Source organism: Sander lucioperca, chromosome 19 (genome assembly GCF_008315115.2).
Source record: "Sander lucioperca isolate FBNREF2018 chromosome 19, SLUC_FBN_1.2, whole genome shotgun sequence".
Lineage (NCBI taxonomy): Eukaryota > Metazoa > Chordata > Actinopteri > Perciformes > Percidae > Sander > Sander lucioperca.
This window is the reverse complement of record NC_050191.1, coordinates 7,243,341-7,262,668: the sequence shown is the minus strand read 5'-3', so window position 1 is coordinate 7,262,668 and position 19,328 is coordinate 7,243,341. Positions and strand designations below refer to the sequence as shown.

Here is a 19,328-nt window from a genome sequence, read left to right as displayed (position 1 = left end):
CTTTTCACAGATGATTTGTATTTCCTTTCCACTTCAAGGTACTAATGGATAAATTGAGCTTCTACCATTGGATTACGGCATCCCACAAATCACCACAAAGACATTTGAATTACTGCAAAGTAGCTAAGAAAAACAAATGACCAAAGACCGCATGTAGGACAAAACAAAACTGCAAGTCTGTGGTTGTCTTTGGATGTGCCTTCACCACCATAATGAGGGTTCAGTGTTTCTCTCCAAGGGCATAGGTTTGGTTTCAGAAGTGGAAATGACTCAATGAAGTCAGGTCTTCAGCCAAAAACTATAATGCACGTGAATGCGGTTTCCTGTACATTATATACATACATCAATCTAGGAAATAATGTTTATGTTTTTACTTGAGTGAGCGTTTTGTCCTTGAGGGCCACCGTAAAGATGCAATGCCTTTATACAAAGAAACAAAGAGCAGTGTCCTCTTCTGCATTTCCTTTGATTTAGTGGGTCTTCGAGAAGAATATGAGCTGTAAATTTAGATTTAATTGTTTTTACTCAAAATAAAGCATGCAGAGGAAGTCACAAGACTTTGTTCAGCCCAGAGTAGTGTCTGCAGTTTTCTTCTCATGCTGCATACAAACAAAAATCCAGGGCAGAAAAGGTCTTCGAGCAGTCTCAGATGAGCATATCAATATTTTCCTACTCCTCTCTAGACAATAAGAGGACCCTGTTCCGAGAGACTTTGGGGAGCAAATTAAACTTTAAACTGTAAAAGTGGAGGGACGAAATAGGATTATGAAAAGTGAGGGTCCCTTCTTTGCCAGTACAGTGGAAATTACGCCCTTGAAAATAGCTACTGTATTCCCCAGACCCATATGGATGCCAAATGTCTCAAAAAGTAATATGCAAATGTCAGTGTAGTGTGTCAGGTTTACTCTTTGTAATGAGGCCTGACAAAAAAGAAAAGCTGGCAATGCATTAAACGCTGTATTTGTTGGTTAGTTAGATGCAAAAAGCTGGAAAATGACTGCAATATTAAGCATTATTTCTCCTCAGAACCATTGCTACGTTGAGTATAAATCCTCTTTGATAGTTGATTATAATTAATGTGTTGGTGGAGAGAACCTGACCAGCACTGTTCCACAGAAAGTCCACTTTACTGTTTGAGCACTTTTAGCTCAGAACTAATAGTTTGCATTGGTTTTTACTTACTCTGGCTCATGGCCTTTTCCCAAGGATCTGTTTCATCACAGTGAGTCTAGCCTCAGGCATTTCCTTTCTCCAGTCAAGTGTACTGGAGCCTAAGCAAGCGTTTTATGCAATGGAATTTGAGCGGGGGGAAAGGAAGGCTTTTTAATGTTTAAAAAAAAAAAAAAAAGAAGAAACTTTTTACTGTCAAATCATAATGCCTCAATACGTCCCACCTAAAATAGTTCAGTGCCACTCGTCCCTCTTTTGCAGAGCTGAGAACGGAACTTAAATAAATCGTGATATTTATGAGTATGTTGCCGTATGTTTGTCACTCAGACAGTAGGGAAAAAACACACCAAGGCGAGTAGGTCTTCTGCCAGTAGCAAAATAATCACATTAGTCTCTTTTCATCTCTCCTCCCACCACCTCCATCTCGGTCTTCTTCACCACAATCATTATGTCTCAATGATCCCCTCTCAGTCCAATTATCCCTCTCTCTCTTGCTGCCAAAGTGCCTCTCTGTGCAACTGTAATTCTCATTAATTATCACTGCAGGCATGTTCCAGTGCCAGAGAGGCCCAGGTGGCAAGCATCGGTCAAACCTCCCCGTTCCTGTTGGGGAGAGTCGAGCTTCGCTGGAACAGGCAGGAGGTCAGAGATCTTTACCACCCATCAGCGCAGCAGAGTCAAACTTTATCCAAGAGATGGAGGCAGATTAATGATTTGGTTCCATTAAATTGTAGAGATAAATTGTGATTGTGAAGGCCAAAGTTGATGTTTTTTTGAGTGAAGATACCAGTATTGGTTTCCCCCGACATTATATATTCTATTTTAGTAGTTTTTAGATAGCAGCACTGAAAGAAATATGTATAGAAAGAAATAATTCTAAAATAGTTTCTCAAGTTTATGTATGTGAATTTCCTAAATTTGGTTTAAACCAAGAGATGCCCCACCGGATCAGCATCTTGCCAACACTGGAAGGTATCAATCAGACCTGACCAATCCAGATTAAATCTAGTTTAAAATTTCATTATTTATCTTTTTCAAATCACTGAAAGTTTTACATTACCTGCTCTTTTCTTACGGCAAACATAATTTTATAAAAAAATGTTCTTCCATGACTATCACCTGATGTTAACAGAAACAACTTCAGCAAATTTGTAGGCAATAATCTGTTTCCGGCTCCCTCAAAGTTTTTGTAAATTAAGCTAAATTTAGACTAATAAAGTCTAAGTCTGGTCTAAGTATTTGTATACTGTTATATTCTGTATGGTCTATTTTGTGTCTATGGTAAATTGAGTTTTTGGTTTGTATGTTATTTGTTGTTTGTTATCAGGCCCCCTCCGAAAAGCTTTTAGTAGCTTCTTTGGGGTTCCCCGTTTCACGCAACTTATATATGATCATTGTACCTTCTGAAATTGTGTTTAATGATACATTGATGACGTGTGAAATAAATAAAAAAATAAAAAAATAAAATAAATCTATTTTTATTGCTCGTGACTTGATTAACAGTCTGATGATACGACTCCTCGAATCCACCATATTTATAATTTGTATTGCTCCTTTCTGTAGTCTACATGGTGAATTAATATTAGCTGTACACATGTTGCACCACACCTCCAGAGAGAAACTAACATATACTTTAAAAAGTGAGAGGTAAAACACTTAATAATCAAACATCCTTTGCTCTGTTTCAAACTGCGACACTTTTGTCTTTATATAAGCTTTACAAGGTGTCAAAGAGCGCTGGGAAGAACTGGTATCCATGACTTGAGGTGTCTTATTGAAAGTGAAAAAACTTATTTTGCATGATAAAAATGTAAATAGGCAATACAATCTATTTCTTAAAGATGCAGTAAGACTTATAAAACTAACTTTATATATTTGCTGAAACTGACCCTATGTTCCAGTAGAACTACATGAAGCAGGTAATAAAAATAAATCCGGCTCCTCTGGTACCACCTACAGCCTGTAGTGTGATTTGCAAAAATCCACAGCTCCCTGTTCAGATGCACCAATCAGGGCCAGGGGGGGGGGGGGGGTCTAACTGCGTGTCAATCAATGCTCATGCACACGCATTCATTCTCCCTTGTGGGGGGAGGGGCTTAGGAGACCGTTTTGGCCTTTAGCGGAAAGGGGGGGAGGGACTGAGAAGTTGTCGATCAAATCTGTTTGGTAAGTCCTGGATCTTCACAATCCTACCTACAGCACCTTTAACTGCTAATTAACTTGTTAGCCCTTGGAGATCCTAACTTTGAAGCAGCAAGTTGCGATTTAAGCGCCTCTTTTTTTCTGCTTGTTCAGAGCTAAGTGACACATGAAACTATACAGATGAGGACCGGCGAGTTAAAATCGGCCGTCTGAGAGTATACCAGGCAGACGCACAGCTGACAACCTGCAGGTGGAGGCGCTGGAGACAGGCTCGGACATACACGCCGCGGGCATCTGTGGACGTGTGCCAGTCCCGCAAGCAGTTTTCAGGAAAGTGGCTGCATGTGTCCGACAATGCACAAAACAAGGACACCGATACAAGCCTACAGCTGTCCGCGGACACGGAGTGTGGAAAGAGTGTCAGAGCCTCCCGGACGGGTGAACTGAGACTCCGTTTCCTGCTTGTCGGTCAACAGTTAATGATGGGGTTAACATTTAATTTCATTGTGCTTTCTTTTGGAAGGCTGGCTGCCAAAAATCGGCACTTACTAGCTAATTAATTAACCTGAGTTAAACACTAGCCATCAGTAAACAAAACATAGTGGCCGGTGTGTGCGCCAGTGTTTGTGTGTGTTGGCCCGCCCCCGCATTTGGCGACTGGCGACTGTTAATTTCGGACCCTGCACACGCGGTAGAATGTTTTTAAGGAGAAAGTAGGCCTATCAACAGAAATCATTTTTCGAAATTATCGTCATGGGAAAAATACGTCGATAACGGCTTCAGAATTTCAAAGCCGATGCATTTGATTAATCGTCCAGCCCTAGTATAAAGAGATAAGAGTTGGACCGGTTCTGTACATCACTATTCATTAGTATTCATATTCAATACTAACTACGAGTCTAACAAACCCACTTAAAATAAAATGTAGGTATCCACACTGGACTAGTACAAAGTCTCTCTCCAGGCAAAATGGTGTCACGGCAGATACGAGTGGGATTACACAAACTACAAGGACCAGACAAATGCTCCCTCTAGACAAAACGGTGGAACACAGAGGGGAAAAAACAGCCTTGGAGGATTAGAAAAGTGTTAGCTCTCCAGATATATGATGAAACCCTGGATAATAGAGGAATCCAATCTGCATCGGCACAGCTTCATAATCATAATCCTCCGCCTCTTTGGCCCTTGTCCCACCAGGCGGGGATGCTTTTCTCATCACTATGACAACATTACATCTCCCAAATACAAGACGTGCCTGAGAGGCTATAGTGTCTCATTAACGGATAATGAAAAAAATTCAGAAATAAAAAGAGGGGGGATTGTTTCACAATTTTGCAACATATTATACATCTGTCACTTTTTCCACTAAGAATTGTTCGGTTGTACCAAAAGTAATTTCAGGCAGACAACTTCTCCCCAAAAACCTTATTAGATATTGAGTCAGATACCAGCTTTACCGTGGGATTTACTCTGATAGCGCTCAGCACAAGCTGTCGTGTGGCCATTCCCCACAAACCACCTCCAGCCACTGAGAGGAATGTACCATCTAGCAAAATGAGATGTATAAATCTAAACCCAGCAGTCCACCTGATACGCAGCAGCAGATAAATATTCAGTTATGCATATTTAAAAATCACAAAAAGTTATGGCTTGGAGCAGTCCCAATCTTGTGAAACTATGTCCAATTGATAAGCAGCAGGGGACCATCAGTACAAGGATATTGAGGTTAAAGATGGCAATGTGTGCAGTTGAGTGTAGCGGCGGCAAACAGTAGAACAGTGACTCAGCAGTTTAGATGTAATTATGATATGAACAGTAGTAATGGAAGCTGTCACATAACCACATTGGTTTGAAATGTTTGTTAATAAAATATGGCAAGATAATAAGAATTTGAATATATCCTGTGTGGGACAAGTATATTGAGTTTCTCATTAAACAAATATGAAATATTTGTATGAGTGGGCAGTTTGTCTACATCCTTAAAGTCAACATACACAACATGGGGAACAGGGGAAATCTGCCATAAAATCTTCTCAACACTCAAACATGGTTAATCATATTTCACAACATTGTAAATCAACTGCATGAAAGCACCATATGTCACAAGCCAAACCACTAGCAAGAGGAAGGACGGCAGCATAATTTAGCAGATTATCAGACAGCAGATGCCAAGACATTAACCATAAAACACATCTGAGAAAACAAAACAACCAGCCAACGCAAACATGAAAAACAGAGCCAAAACATCCACTCTTAATGTACACTTTAGTGAAAGCAACAAACACTTACCTTGGTGGAATCGTCTGTATCCCAGTGGATAATATATGCAGTGATAGACTGGGATTAAAACAGGAGGGGAAAGGCTGCAGTATTTACCTTTTCAACTCATGTCATTTATGATACCTAAATATGAGTATTCATAGTTCACAACAATGTAGATGAACAGCATGAAAGCACACTATGCACCAAAAACCAAACAACCAACAAATAAAAACCTCACCACTGCAAGAAACTGATTCACTATCATTACTAATGCAAACAATGCACATGGATAGGACAGCAGGATAATCTTGGAGATTATCAGACAGCAGATGCTAAAACATCAACCATAAAACTCATAAGAAAACAAGGCCAGCCATATCACCCACCACAAAAATGATCAAAACATCCAATCTTAATGTGCATGAAGTGATAGACTGGGATTTGAAATAGAACTCACCAGGCCAGCAGGCCCATTTCAAAATTAGTAACCAGCTCAGTTGTAAAATTCTTGGATTAAAACCATGTTGGCCTACTGAGGCACACACTTATTACACCCAATTTACTGACAACAGGCACAATTAAGACACAAACCACTATTTCAGAAATATCCTTCATTTGTAAACTCGAAACAAAACACAAATACATTATCATCACAGCCATGTTACAATTCAACATAGGCCTTACCGCACAGCCCCCCAATTACAAGCTTCGCCCAAACATGGAAAATACATTTCAGTCACAGCAAATCTAGCAACAAAATGGCTCTTACCTTTATGTAGTCAGTTATGAAGGTTTGTTAAAGTCCAGCCTCATACGACGTCTTTCTCCAACTTGTCTTGACATTCTGCTCCTCGGAAGTTCCATGAAAGTCAATGTAGAAACGTTTCTTTTGACATCCCACTTGTGTTGAACGTTGCTAGCTGCGGCAGCACCATTAGCATGATAATGGCTTTGTAATTACTTCAGTCAATTTCGCATTATTTTTTACCTTAAGCCAGCTCTGGTTTCTCCTTTCTCTTCTTCTTCCTCTCTGTTGTCACTTTCGGTTGTTTTAATTAATTTCACTTTCTCGGTGGCATCAATTAGCTCAGCTGGCCCTAAATATTCTCTTCAAATTTCCACCCGGTAGGTTGCTAGCTAGTGCCGTGATTGAACAGGTGGTGAATCCCTTGCGCGAGTGTACATGAATCACCTGCCAGTTCCTCACAGCTGCATGTAGACAGAACTACAGGCTGACTCCATTGTATGATTTAAAAAGGTGGCATTTGTATTACAACCTTGTCAACATTTGACTTAAATAAGTTTTTGTGGAGGAAAACACCTGTAAATTGCTTGGTGGGCTATTTGGCTTGTGAGAGATGCATCTCTGCCGCCGCCATCTTGGGACGGACATTTGTGGGATTTTGGATGTTGATGCAAAATAGGTGACAAAACTAAGCAACATGCAAGAACATTTCACAAATGAAAATTGTGTTTTATAATGTTTTACTGCTACAGACGTTTTGAATGTAATATTAAAAGATGTAACGTTAATTCTTTTAAGATTAAAATTAAGTTAAGTAACTGTCCATAACACTTTGAAAGAAGCCATTCTGCATAATGAGTAGCCTACTTTTACTTTTGATAAGTACATTTTGCTAATAATAATAATGTAATTTGACTTTAGTAACATTTCGAATTCAAGTCTTTTACCTGTAATGGAGTATTTTCCAACTATGGTATTTCTACTTTTACTTAAGTGAAGGATGTTAGTACTTTTCCATCACCGATGTATTATTATAGGTTAAGATAAGGTGAGATAAGGGGGGAAATTCACAAGCTAGCATTGTATAAATTAGTTTAAATTAGCTCCAACTTTTACAACTGCAACATTAATGCATCAAGCAATATCTGAAATGGGCTATTCTGCATACTTTTAATTGTTATTTTAAGTATACTTAGATTTTCCTAGAAACCAACTGGGTCCTCAGCTGAGGCTTTGATGTGAAAAGAATATCAACAATGTCAATGCTTAGCCATTTAAACAGGATGAGGAATGCTAAAATTCACAGTGCACATACTACATTAAGCATTATGTCATCCATTTCTATTATACTGTGTTAAAAAGCAAACCACAAACAACTGCATAAATTGTGAATACTGTCAAAAAACATTGTATTTTTTGCTTCAACAACATAAATAACATCTCAAAAAGCAGAATCCACCCGAAGACTAGATAATTCTTGTTTAGCATAAACCCTTCTTTAAGAGATAACACACTTAACTGCTTTCACCAAAAATGTGTTTTTCCAGTTGTTTTTAAGGTGGCATGAACCCAAACAGGAGACACTTTGTATTTTTTTTTTCTCTTGCACTTAACTCTTTCTGGGTAATGATTTGATTTACTAACCATTTTACACAAGGACATGTGGTGTGATGTTAGCAGGAGGCAAAAGATTAAAGTTGGAAATATTGCACATATTTTTACACACAGATGCCAAAAGTAATTACAGTACGAGTTTATCATTACAGTCAAGATATGTTTGTAGTAGTATAGTTTGTGATAGTATGTTGGCTCAGGAATAAGATAAGATTTTGGCTAAAAATCCACATAAAACCAATGGCCAAGTAAAGGGAGAATGTAATGGAAATCATTTATATCGATTTTAACATACAGCACTGACCTTAAACTATTGTTCATCCACATTGTTTCAAAACCAAGACAAAAGAAAGTGATAACAATGATAAACTTTTGTTAGCCAGCACAATCTGGATTTTGTCATTACTTTTTCCTACAACATGATTACCTGTCGTGCTGTATTAATATAATTTATTTAGTACAAAAACTGCAGTTACACAAGCTCCCTGTGAAAAAGCCTGACCTAATAAAAATTGAGATACATCAGAACGTTATCAGCCATATACCCATGGGGGTGCATTACTACAAACAGTCATTAAAACACTTGACAGCTACAGGAACAGATTACCTCTTGAATTGCTCTGTGAAACCGTTTGACAACATACTCTAACAGCACCATGTTTTAACAGTTTCTGGCTGATTTGGGTGATTTTACATGACTGTAAAAAAATGTCCTGCAGGAATTAGGGATATATTGTCTCTTATGATTTGCAGTGTTAATTTACAAACATTGAGTGATATCAAGGATAATTATTGAACATCTACTGTCCAGTAAATGATTGAGATTCTAGCCGTTGTTTCCCGTCCACAGATTCTTTATTTGGAAATAGAACTCCGAAGGTTGAAGCAAATTTGTTTTTTCGTGGCCCAATCTGGAGCAGAGCACTCGCTTGATCAAGTTGACATTTAGCTTGAACACAGAGGTCACTCCTTGCACTCCACTGCCTTTGGATTGAAAATAAATGAGTTTTAAGATGTTGTGTACTCAATGTCTTTGTGGTAATCTGGTAGAATGAGATTATGAACAACAAAGCGTCACTTTGCGCTTTAAGAGAGGAGATTAGGCTTTTTTTTTTTAAATACACAGATATTAAGAAACACCATCTCTGTTGACCACTTTAAGAGAACAGGTTAAGTCCCACAGTGTAAAAAAAAAAAAAATCCAGATAACAATAAATGGTGACTACTAAAAAAATTAGATGATTTTGCAATGATAAGTATGCTTTATGTTGTCAAAAGGCTTAAAGAGCAGACACTCAGGGTGCAATCAAAAAATCTAAGGATGTAGTCGAAGGTCAACGCACATGACTCATCTTTTCATTTGCAGAAATAGTATTTTACACATTTATTCACCCTGACAGTTTGTACTATGTACTATGAAAACCAATATGAAACAGATTTTTTTTAAGATAGAGATAGTCTTGTTAATACAAAAGAGCTATTTTCATGCAGGTGCCTATCTCCCCTATAAACATCACAGACTGCAGACACTTTTTACTTTATCAAAGACCATGAATGATAACAGCATACATGTCTGCGTAAATGTAGTAATTCTTTTTTTAACAAACCAGCGGCGGTAGCCTTTTAAAAGTGGGGCAGAAGAAGCCTCACAACATTATACAATAGAGATACTCAGGCGTGACATTCTAGCTGTTGACAGATGGTCATTGGTTCTTGTTGCATTGCAGTGCTATAAAAGTAACATCACCTTCTTTTATTGGCAAAGAATATACACAAGGCTACATCTCCCCATACTCAGATCAAACTACTGACACTGTCATGGCAGCATGCATTCAAACACACGGCAGTTTTGTTTTTACACACTATTTATTCATAAAGCTTCTGTCTACTGTGCAATATGTCTTAATATAATAAACAAATGAGTGTTAAATGGTGCCTGTGTATGATGATCCTTGTTACCAGTACCAAGTCTGTTATATTTAATTAAAACTACAGGTGTATGTAAGTATGTGCAAAGGAGGAGCTAATTTGCTTTGGTTTGAGGCATATAGCACCAGCTTGGGATCATAGCAGTTTCCACTTTTGTTAAAATGTCCCCAGGGTCTTTTTCACAAAGATATTTTGGACTGGTATGTATGTATAACTCTTGTATGCATTGTGCAATTGAAACCGAATTTACCACATATCAATATTGAACAATCCTGCAAAGATTTGATGGCCTTTCACCTAAATAAAGCCCTGTTTAAATGACCAGAACTAAGTGGGCATGACATTCTGCACAATTTATATGTACGAAGTCAGGATACAAGTGTACTTTAACAATCTGTGTGATTGTCTATCACTATTTGACGCAGATTTAGATTTCAGATGCAAATTAAAAACGTCCACATATTTTCTATTGCAGTCTTGGTGCATGCTGGTTGCTTCGTAGTTTCATATACTGTTTTTACATTCTGAGCCAACTCATCTATCTCTTTCCAGCCTCTTTTTTACGTTGGCCGTTTCACTGTCTCGTCGTTCACATGTGCTATTTGTTGCAGAAGTCTTGGTGGCTGTGTGGCAGTCAAACATATCAAGCAGCTGCAGCCGTTTTAAAGCCTTCATGCTCATGTTGTGATTGCTGGCAGTATTATCACAGCGAGGCATGTCACTCTGGCTTAGGTGGCTCGCAGGGAGCCCAGGTCGCTGTGTAGCTGGACGGCCTCATCCCTGACTCATTCCACTGCTGAGTGCACAGCAAGGTTATGTCATTCCAGCAGGCATACACTGTGGAGAAATGGCTTCTGCCAGGCTGCATCACAGCAGCGCTGCTCCTGTTTGGATGAACACAGCTTATGCTCTCTATGCTTGCTCTCTCTCTCTCTATCTTACAACAGAGTTGCTTTCACATCAGTGTGAGGCTGTCAGCAAGGCCGCAGTCACCTCACTCAATTTATCCCGCTGTAAATGAGAGCACTCACAGCTGGTTTGATTCTAAATTACATACCGAGCAGTTCTTCATAGCAGGTGAAAAAGAAACTGTACACAAAAGAAATAGGGCTCTGTGTATTCACTGCTTTTGCACTTCAATAGCTTTCATTCTAACATATGGGCTAAGTATTGTGGACTTGTGCTGTCACACACATTAATGAGTATTAATGATTCAAAGGATGTGATTTGTTAATTGACTTACCCTTACTGCCCATTTAATCACTTACACTTCAAATCCTTTCAGTCCTTGAAGTTCCACTGAGGTTTTAACTCTTTTCAACACTCTCACAACTGATATTTCAACTCTGCTAATTAAACTGACGCTTCAACTTCATTCAGCGCTCACACTTAAACTGAAGCTTCAACTTGTTTGAACCGTTCCATTATAATTGGCCTTTCAGCGTCACTTCAACTTCTTTCGGTATTTAAAATTTGTCAAAAGCAAATTTTCGGCAGTGAGCACACATACGTTTTATTTTTTTGTAGTTGGATTAATGTTTCTTTTTCATCTTCACCTTGTTTTTGATGATTGCATGAACAACTGACTCTTTATTTGGTGTGATTGTTTATGATGTTTTGACTTTTGGCCTGAGGCAAAAACTTGAAAGCTGTTAAAATGTAGCATGCCATTTCCCTTTTTTATATTCTACATTGCATAAAACAAGATTTAAATGCCAAATAAAAAAATCATCTTTGCATAAAGTGGCAACATGCTGCTTTTGACATTAGGTAAATCTTTGTTACTAACAGCCAGGGGACAGATAATTTAGTTGTTTAGTCAGGAAAGGAAAGAAATAGCTTAAATAATGAGCTTCACATAAACCAGACAGCATACATAGATTTCACACATGGTTTTGTGTAAATTGGTTCGTAGTAAATTATCACATTTGATAATGACTTTTCTTTTTAAAACATTCAACACTTTCATTCAAATGACTTTCACCTCTCAGCTGGAGTGAGACTATGTGCTGGCACCCAATAACTTATTTAGACCCAGCCTATTATTCAACCAAATGTTCTCCTGTTTTGCCAATGTTAAACAAGTTAATTATTCCACATGGGAACTGAAATGACTTCGTATTTTGTAACTACTCATTAGCTGTATTGTTCATTCATTTTGCCAGACCTAGAGTCATACTAGATTTTTCTTGCCAGTGCAAAACAAATGCATTCATTTATACAGTGGCTGACTTTTCTAATTAATAGTTGTAATAATAGTTTAGTACTTGTACTTCCCATAGATTGTATAAAATATTGACGTAGTCTCCGTGACGTCACCCAAAGGTTTCTGAAGAGTCCAAACTAAGCTCAAAGTGGGCGGCTCCCAGTGGTTCCAGCTGTTGCCTTTTTTAAGGGCCAGCCTCAAGCAGCCATTCAAAGAACTGCATTTTTTTGTACTTCCGCATTGGCTTCATTTTTCCGCAGCAAAGGTTGCCGCTCGGTACTACCTGAAAATCGTCCAGCAGCCTAAACAGCTGATCACCTTTCTTGATTTAGGTCTATCGTGTTATATTTCACTATATTATAAAGGGGTATTGCAACCATGCATCCACTTCCTGGGACACTCATTGTAAAGGACAGGAAATACAAAACTGTCACCACCTCACTTTGCAACCAACGTGAGTACATTCAAACAAAAGTCCAAAGGAAAAAAACGAATTTGTTCACTCATGCAAAATGATCCAAAACAAAATCACATAATGATAGACAGACAAAGCAACACATTTACAGTGTTTGTTATTTCCAAGCTTGACAACCGCAATTACATTTCTCTATTGTTATTCGTACCCATTACCCTTGGAAACTGAAAGGCGTTGAAAAGCTTGACACATGGTGAAGCCGAAGAGGCAAGCCCGTCTCTAAAAAAACCCCAAAAAAAAACAAAAGGTACCTGGAGTGCCAGCAGCTGTGCCACGCTCTGCTGTGTTGAAAGCTTGATGAAAACCGTGATGCACTTGACTACCAATCTACCACACTTGGGAAGGGGTGTAGATTTTGAATGAGCTTGATATCCACTGAATGAGAAATAAATGCCTCTCTTAGGTACCTGTCAGCAACGCGAGCAGCAGCTGTGTTACGCTTCACTCAAAGCTTTTTAAAGTATCTTGGGCTGAATACAAGGGATGTAGAGGTTATTGAATAAGCTCATAAAAAAAGTAAATGCTCACATAAATACGCGACAGATTACATTTTCATTTGACATTTTACACATTTAGCTGACGCTCTAATCTAGAGGAATATAAAGTAGAGAGCAGTAGAATAACCTTCAATTGCTACATCGCCCACAAATACAAAATCAGCATGTAATAATGATTCATTGATTTTTAAATACATTAAATAACTTAACTAAATTAACTAAGGGTAAAATCTGATAACATCCGGAAAACAACCCTCAATAGAATTTTTTTTATTACCGTTAAAGACTTTAACCAAACCTCTTGTTTTTTTTTCAATGTCGGTTAACAGACCTGGGCTTTTTTCTTGCATCAGTGTCAAGTTCATGTCAATCATTTAAAAAGACTTGCTATTTTGAGTACATGCGTTCACACTGACAAATATAGCCAAATGCAGTGTACTGCGAATACCTGGATGCTGCACTAAAAACGGCCAAAACATTGAATGGGGTCATCTTTTCTACGTTGCGGAATCTACCAGACCAACAATGTGTTTTCAAACTTGACCAGGGAAGCTGAATTGGTTGCAATTGAAATGGCGAAAACGGAACTATACAAATGTGTTTTTTACTAGTATACTGTAGTGAGAAAACAAGTCGGTATTTTGTCGGGCGACAATAGGTGGCAGTAATGCTCTGCCCTGCTGCAATTTACCGTTGGAAACAGAAGAAGAAGAGACATTTCTGGTCAGAAATGTATGCACTGTGTCGGTACATGATCCGTTCTGCCTGCACGATCCGTTCTGCACATGCGCAAAATGTTCGCGCATGCGCGGTTGTACGAGGATTTACGACACTGCACGATCTGTTCCACGCTTCCGGTCGACAGCCAAGCTAACGTTAGTTTAGCTAACAGCTAATTCGGCTAACTGCTAGCTGAGACAGCATGTAATAACTTTAAAAGACCCTCAAAATAAAACTTGAAAATAAACGTTGACATATATAACAGCTGTTACGTCAGTTCTACTTGTGCTCATTTAAAATACAATCACTCAATACTTGTCTTTATTGTTATTACTGTGAAGTCTTAATTTAGCTGTAGCCTGCTTTTCCCATTACGTTTGAGTTGGTCGATTCGACGCAGAAGCATAAAACAGCCTTTAGGTTTAAAGTATGCTAATCCTTTAGCTGTGGTGGATGTACCTGTTGTTATTTTAGACTGAATCTAGCTGTCAGCTAGCGGTTAGCCGAATTAACTGTTAGCTAAACTAACGTTAGCTTCCCGGTGGAGGCTAGCCATAGGCTAGCGTGGAACAGATCGTGCAGGTCGTATGGATACGTAAAACAGTATTATCTTGCGCATGTGCAGAACGGATCGTGCAGGCAGAACGGATCGTGTACCGACACACTGCACAAATGAGTACACAGGCTGCATCTCATGGCCCTTATTTGATAGCTCCTCGACTCCTCGGTCCTTGGCTGAACCGGAAGTGGTTCTGTCGTCGAGGAGCTATAGCCAAGGTAAAGAATTTCTAATAAGGGAAGAAGTTCCACTTTCTCCTTACTTCCGGCTTCTGAACTGGTTGCAGTTCCACCAGAGTTTTATATAGGGGGCGCTCACAGGCCAGTGCAGAATGAATGGGACTGGAGCTATACCCCTCAAAATCCACTTTTCTCAGGATATCATTTTTTGTCTAGTAATTTGAATGTTGCATTTGAAAGGGGAGGCTAAGAAAATACACACTGCTGGGTGTTAGATTTTTTTAAAGTGGCTTTTTTGTTCTAAAAAGCCTTTTAAAATGTCAATGACGTCATACACATCGTACGGCCAGAGATACTGCTTTAAGGCAAGCTCTGAGTCACTTCCTTTGTTCTCTCGAGGCATCGACAACACAGCTGACAGGTTAGACTCTCCCTGTCAATACACGTGCTAGAAAGAGGTTTGCTAATGTTTTAAAGACCACGCCAAAATATTCACTCTGACATTCTGGTTCTGCTTCGGATGGCGTCAAGCGGGATCTCTGGTCGTAATCAGTCCTTCACTGACCAATCAGCATTCATTAGCAGAATGCTAGCGTGTTATGGGCAACAACGACTCAACCTGTAAGAAATCGAAAGGACATAAGTACTCGTTCGTTCAACTTTTGACCTATAATCCATGTTGAACTTGCAAAAACTACAATCAAATCTGAGATTTATCAATGACAATCAGGCGAAAGAGACAAATTTAGCCATCTAGCTCCATAGAGTCCCGTTCATTTTGCATTGGACCGCGATCACCCCCAGTGGAACTCTGGTGGAACTGCAACCAAATTCGCTACAATGGGGTTGAATAGGGAGTGGAAAGGCTTTCCGTAGACCGGCTTTGGCCAAGGATACACATGAGCGGCCTTCACCGGAAGCCGTGCAGCTGAAGGAGTTGCTAACTCCACCCATAGAGCTGACAAATTCATGTGACGTTTCATAGGAAAGGACGTCTCATCCCTCTAAAACGGTGATTCTCAACTGGTGGGTCACAACCCAAAAGTGGGACCCGTTCTGGGTGGGTTGCGGACAGCTGGTCAATAAATAAATAAGATTTAATGCGCATCTGATTTTGGATTTGTCTTTTATTTTGAAAAACGTCGAGCTGTGCAGCAGTCTAGCGCCATAGCCATGGTAACCATCATTTGATTTACGTTCACTTTAAGTATGTGTTGATGTTCGGAGGCAAGCTCATTTGTGGCCTTATTTATTTTTGAGCAGTTTTGATGTTTAATTTATTTTAGTCACTTTTGTCCATGCAGTTGTCATGTTCCTCCTGAGTTTCTTATTAATGTGCTCAGAAATGCACTTTGCACACGTAAATATGTGTATTTATGTTTAAAAAAAAAAGGTAACGTATGTGTTTTTTCGAAGGCTATTTTTGAATTCTATAAAAGTGGGTCGCAACTTAATGACAATGGGAAAATGTGGGTCACAGGGTGAGACCAGTTAAGAACCCCTGCTCTAAAACACATTTACTCATTGCCTCTCTCCTCCTCGGTGGGAGGGACTTAGACGAGGAAGGGAGGCAAGTGGAGGACTCGAGGAGGCAATTTTAGGGCTATGAGATGCAGTGACAGTGAACACATTGTACTACATAAGTGTACTCATGGAAGTATCCGAATTGAGACACACCTTAAGAGTCTACAACCATGCTAGCAGCTCTGTGGTCTCAGCTGCTTTGAGCCAAATCTCAATGTCAGCATGCTAACCACATTCACGATGCTAACAATTTAGCAGGTTTAATGTTCACCATTTTAGTTTTGCCTGTTTGTTTATGCTAACATTTCTAATTAAAGCTAAACAAGTACATTTGAGGCTGATGAAAACTAATTCATTTTATATGTTGTCCATTGGGAGCAAAAGATCCCAAAAGCTTAATGAAGTAGTTATTTTTAACCCAAACCACAATCGTTCTCTAACTCTAACCAAGTTGTTTTGTGCCTAAGCCTAATCAAACATTAACCAAAAAAGTATACTGTTTCCGAGAGAGCTGATAACAAGCAACACGTCTGCCTTTTACCAATACACAGTGACATTTACGGACCCAGTGACCTACTTCAGGTCAGTTACTAAAAATTGAACTTGAACGTAAACAACACAACAGAGACAGTCTATATGTTCAAAGTGTTGGATACAGATGAAGGGTTCTTCATACTAGAGTGCTGACACAGCACCAACTAAGAATACAGTGTAATAAGTGTGTGTGTGTGTGTGTGTGTGTGTGTGTGTGTGTCATTCATCTTCTTTGTGCCAAGTTGCTGTTTTCTCTTGCTGCGTTAAAAAGCCACCATACCTGTCCTCCCCTGGCCATCCTCATCCTCTCCTCTCATCTCTTAATCCTCTTTTCACTGCAGCTCTATTCTCTCTCTCTCTCTCTCTCTCTCTCTCTCTCTCTCTCTCTCTCTCTCAATACTTACATACATTTCCTGACCCTCTCCTCCTCCTCATCCTCTCCCTTATTAGTATTCATGACAGTGTGGCCTATCTATCTCAATGAAATGCTGTTTCATTTAGAAATGTTGCAGCTAATTTTGGATCATCATGATGAAAAATCACCCAGTCTTCCCTGGAGCCTCTGGCCTGGAGCCTCTGTGTGTGTGTGTGTGTGTGTGTGTGTGTGTGTGTGTGTGTGTGTGTGTGTGTGTGTGTGTGTGTGCGTGCGTGCGTGCGTGTGTGTGTGTGTGTGTGTGTGTGTGTTATGGGGTTTGAAGAAGATTGACAGATATTAAATGTGGCCTGCAACCTCACCTCACAGTGTCCGTCATCGCATTTAGGACTGCAATTTCATCTAAGAATACGGTGTAGAATGGTGTGTGTGTGTGTGTGTGTGTGTGTGTGTGTGTGTGTGTGTGTGTGTGTGTGTGCACGCACTGTGGTTCTTCCGATTGTGTTATTAAACAAGCTTTTTTCTTCAACTTAATCCCATATACATGCTACAGATTCAGTATCAGTACCGACCTCTAACTGCACTAAAAGCAACATTATGTGAGAACCATTATAATAATAACAAACTTAGTAAAAGGTATGTTAAGACTTGTTTTTGCTATCCAGAAATGACATTGTCATACTGTTGGTCCATTACAGTAATTTGGTCCAGAGTGAAAAATTCTATCTGATGAATGATGCATTGTTATAAACCTCTGGCTCACCTGGTAGAGCGTGCGCCCCCATGTAAGCTGAATCCTTGGCAGCGGCCGGGATTTGAATCCGACCGCAACCCTTTGCTGCACGTCATGATTACTGCAAAGATTGCATGCTAACATGCTACATGTATGCAAGTCGTCCAACCTACATGAAATAATTGGTCAGTTTTCATTGCCTTCCAACATAACAGTGTATATGATGGGGCGGGATCAATACAGCATAGTATCGCGATATGTTCTGTGGCAATACTGTAGTGATACACAGACACCAAGTATCGATCTATTATTATATAAACACATGAAAATTTTACTTTTTACTAGTACTTTGTACTAGAGTAATAAAATAAATTTTAAACTTTTTTAGTCCACTATGGAAAATTGAAGTCAGATGAACAGAGAAATGTATCTTTTTAGATAAAACAGATGTTGATAAAGTTTTCCTTTGGGGACATAATTTGAAGTTGGATCGTGACATAAGCATTATATTATTATATTATTAGATAATATTGTATTTTAAGGCCTCTGGAGATTTCCACCCCTAGTAAATGTCCAATGTCAAAATCCATATACGTAACTGTTTCAAAAAAGTTTTGAGTGTGATCCACCACCTCTGTGGTTACGGTTTGGTCAAATACAAGAAATCAAACCTACCTATATGTAGGGAAAGATCATGGTCGTGGTTAAAGGTTGAAAGCGTTGACAGCTGGTAGGAAAAGGAACACTATAGCTGTCAGTCAGTGTCTTTGCTCCATCTTTTATCGACACAATGATGTTGTTTTCTGCTGTGTGGCGAGCATCACAGCCTCACAGGGCTGCTACATGGTCTCGTTTCACTGACAAAAAACAAACCAATACATTTCACTGGGAGAGATATCCCAGCTGCTCAGGGAGCTATTGTGTATTGTCCAAGGTAAGCTTGCATGCAATCAATTTTTACAGGTCATTAGGAGTCAATGGGAAAAGAAGATACACATAAACACACATACCGGCTCTTTGTTGCGACACCGCTGACTAAGCAGCTCTGGTCTTTTTTACAGCTTGTTTATTGGCTTAACAGAAGCTGACTTTGCATCTTGGAGCCACAATGAAATAATTGTGAAACATGTACAAGCTTTAACAATAGACCTCTGTGTCCACATACTGTAAGCCTTCAAAGCGAGTCTCATATTATTATTATTTTTGCAATGGGTGTTTGCACAGAAATACAAGCAAGAAGGGATATATTTTAATTTTCTTAAACAGTTCAAATTGCATGAATCATCTTCTTTCATACCATTACCATGGCCCAATCAGATTAATAATTGACAATTCACAGTTTGCAGGGATAATCACTTTATGAACGGGGTCATTAGTTGAGGCAGGGGTCATATTGTTGGAACCAGTTGGAATCAGTGGAACACTTTGGTTATCGTATGGATTATTTAGAACGGGCTGATCACAACAGTTAATCTTTTTTAATCATCATCCAATGTGACCTTCCACTCCCCGTCATCATCTTTTCTCTAAGCCCTGCCACACCAAAGTCTTGTACCAGTTCACACTTGATTTAACACGGATTTCAAAAACAGATCATTTTCATTTCACTTTCATTTCTAAAATATTGATTTACCATATCAAAATATACATTTACATCATCTTTTAA

At 39.1% G+C, this 19,328-nt stretch overlaps 1 long non-coding RNA gene across 1 annotated transcript in view; it reads right to left on the bottom strand.

The window, feature by feature from the left end:
* LOC116066074 overlaps positions 1-6,958 on the bottom strand; it is a 194,131-nt gene extending 187,173 nt beyond the window's left edge. The window contains exon 1 of the long non-coding RNA XR_004108891.2: positions 6,344-6,958. This is a non-coding gene — a long non-coding RNA (uncharacterized LOC116066074). The remainder of the gene's footprint in view (positions 1-6,343) is intronic.
* Between the last annotated feature and the right edge of the window lie 12,370 nt (positions 6,959-19,328).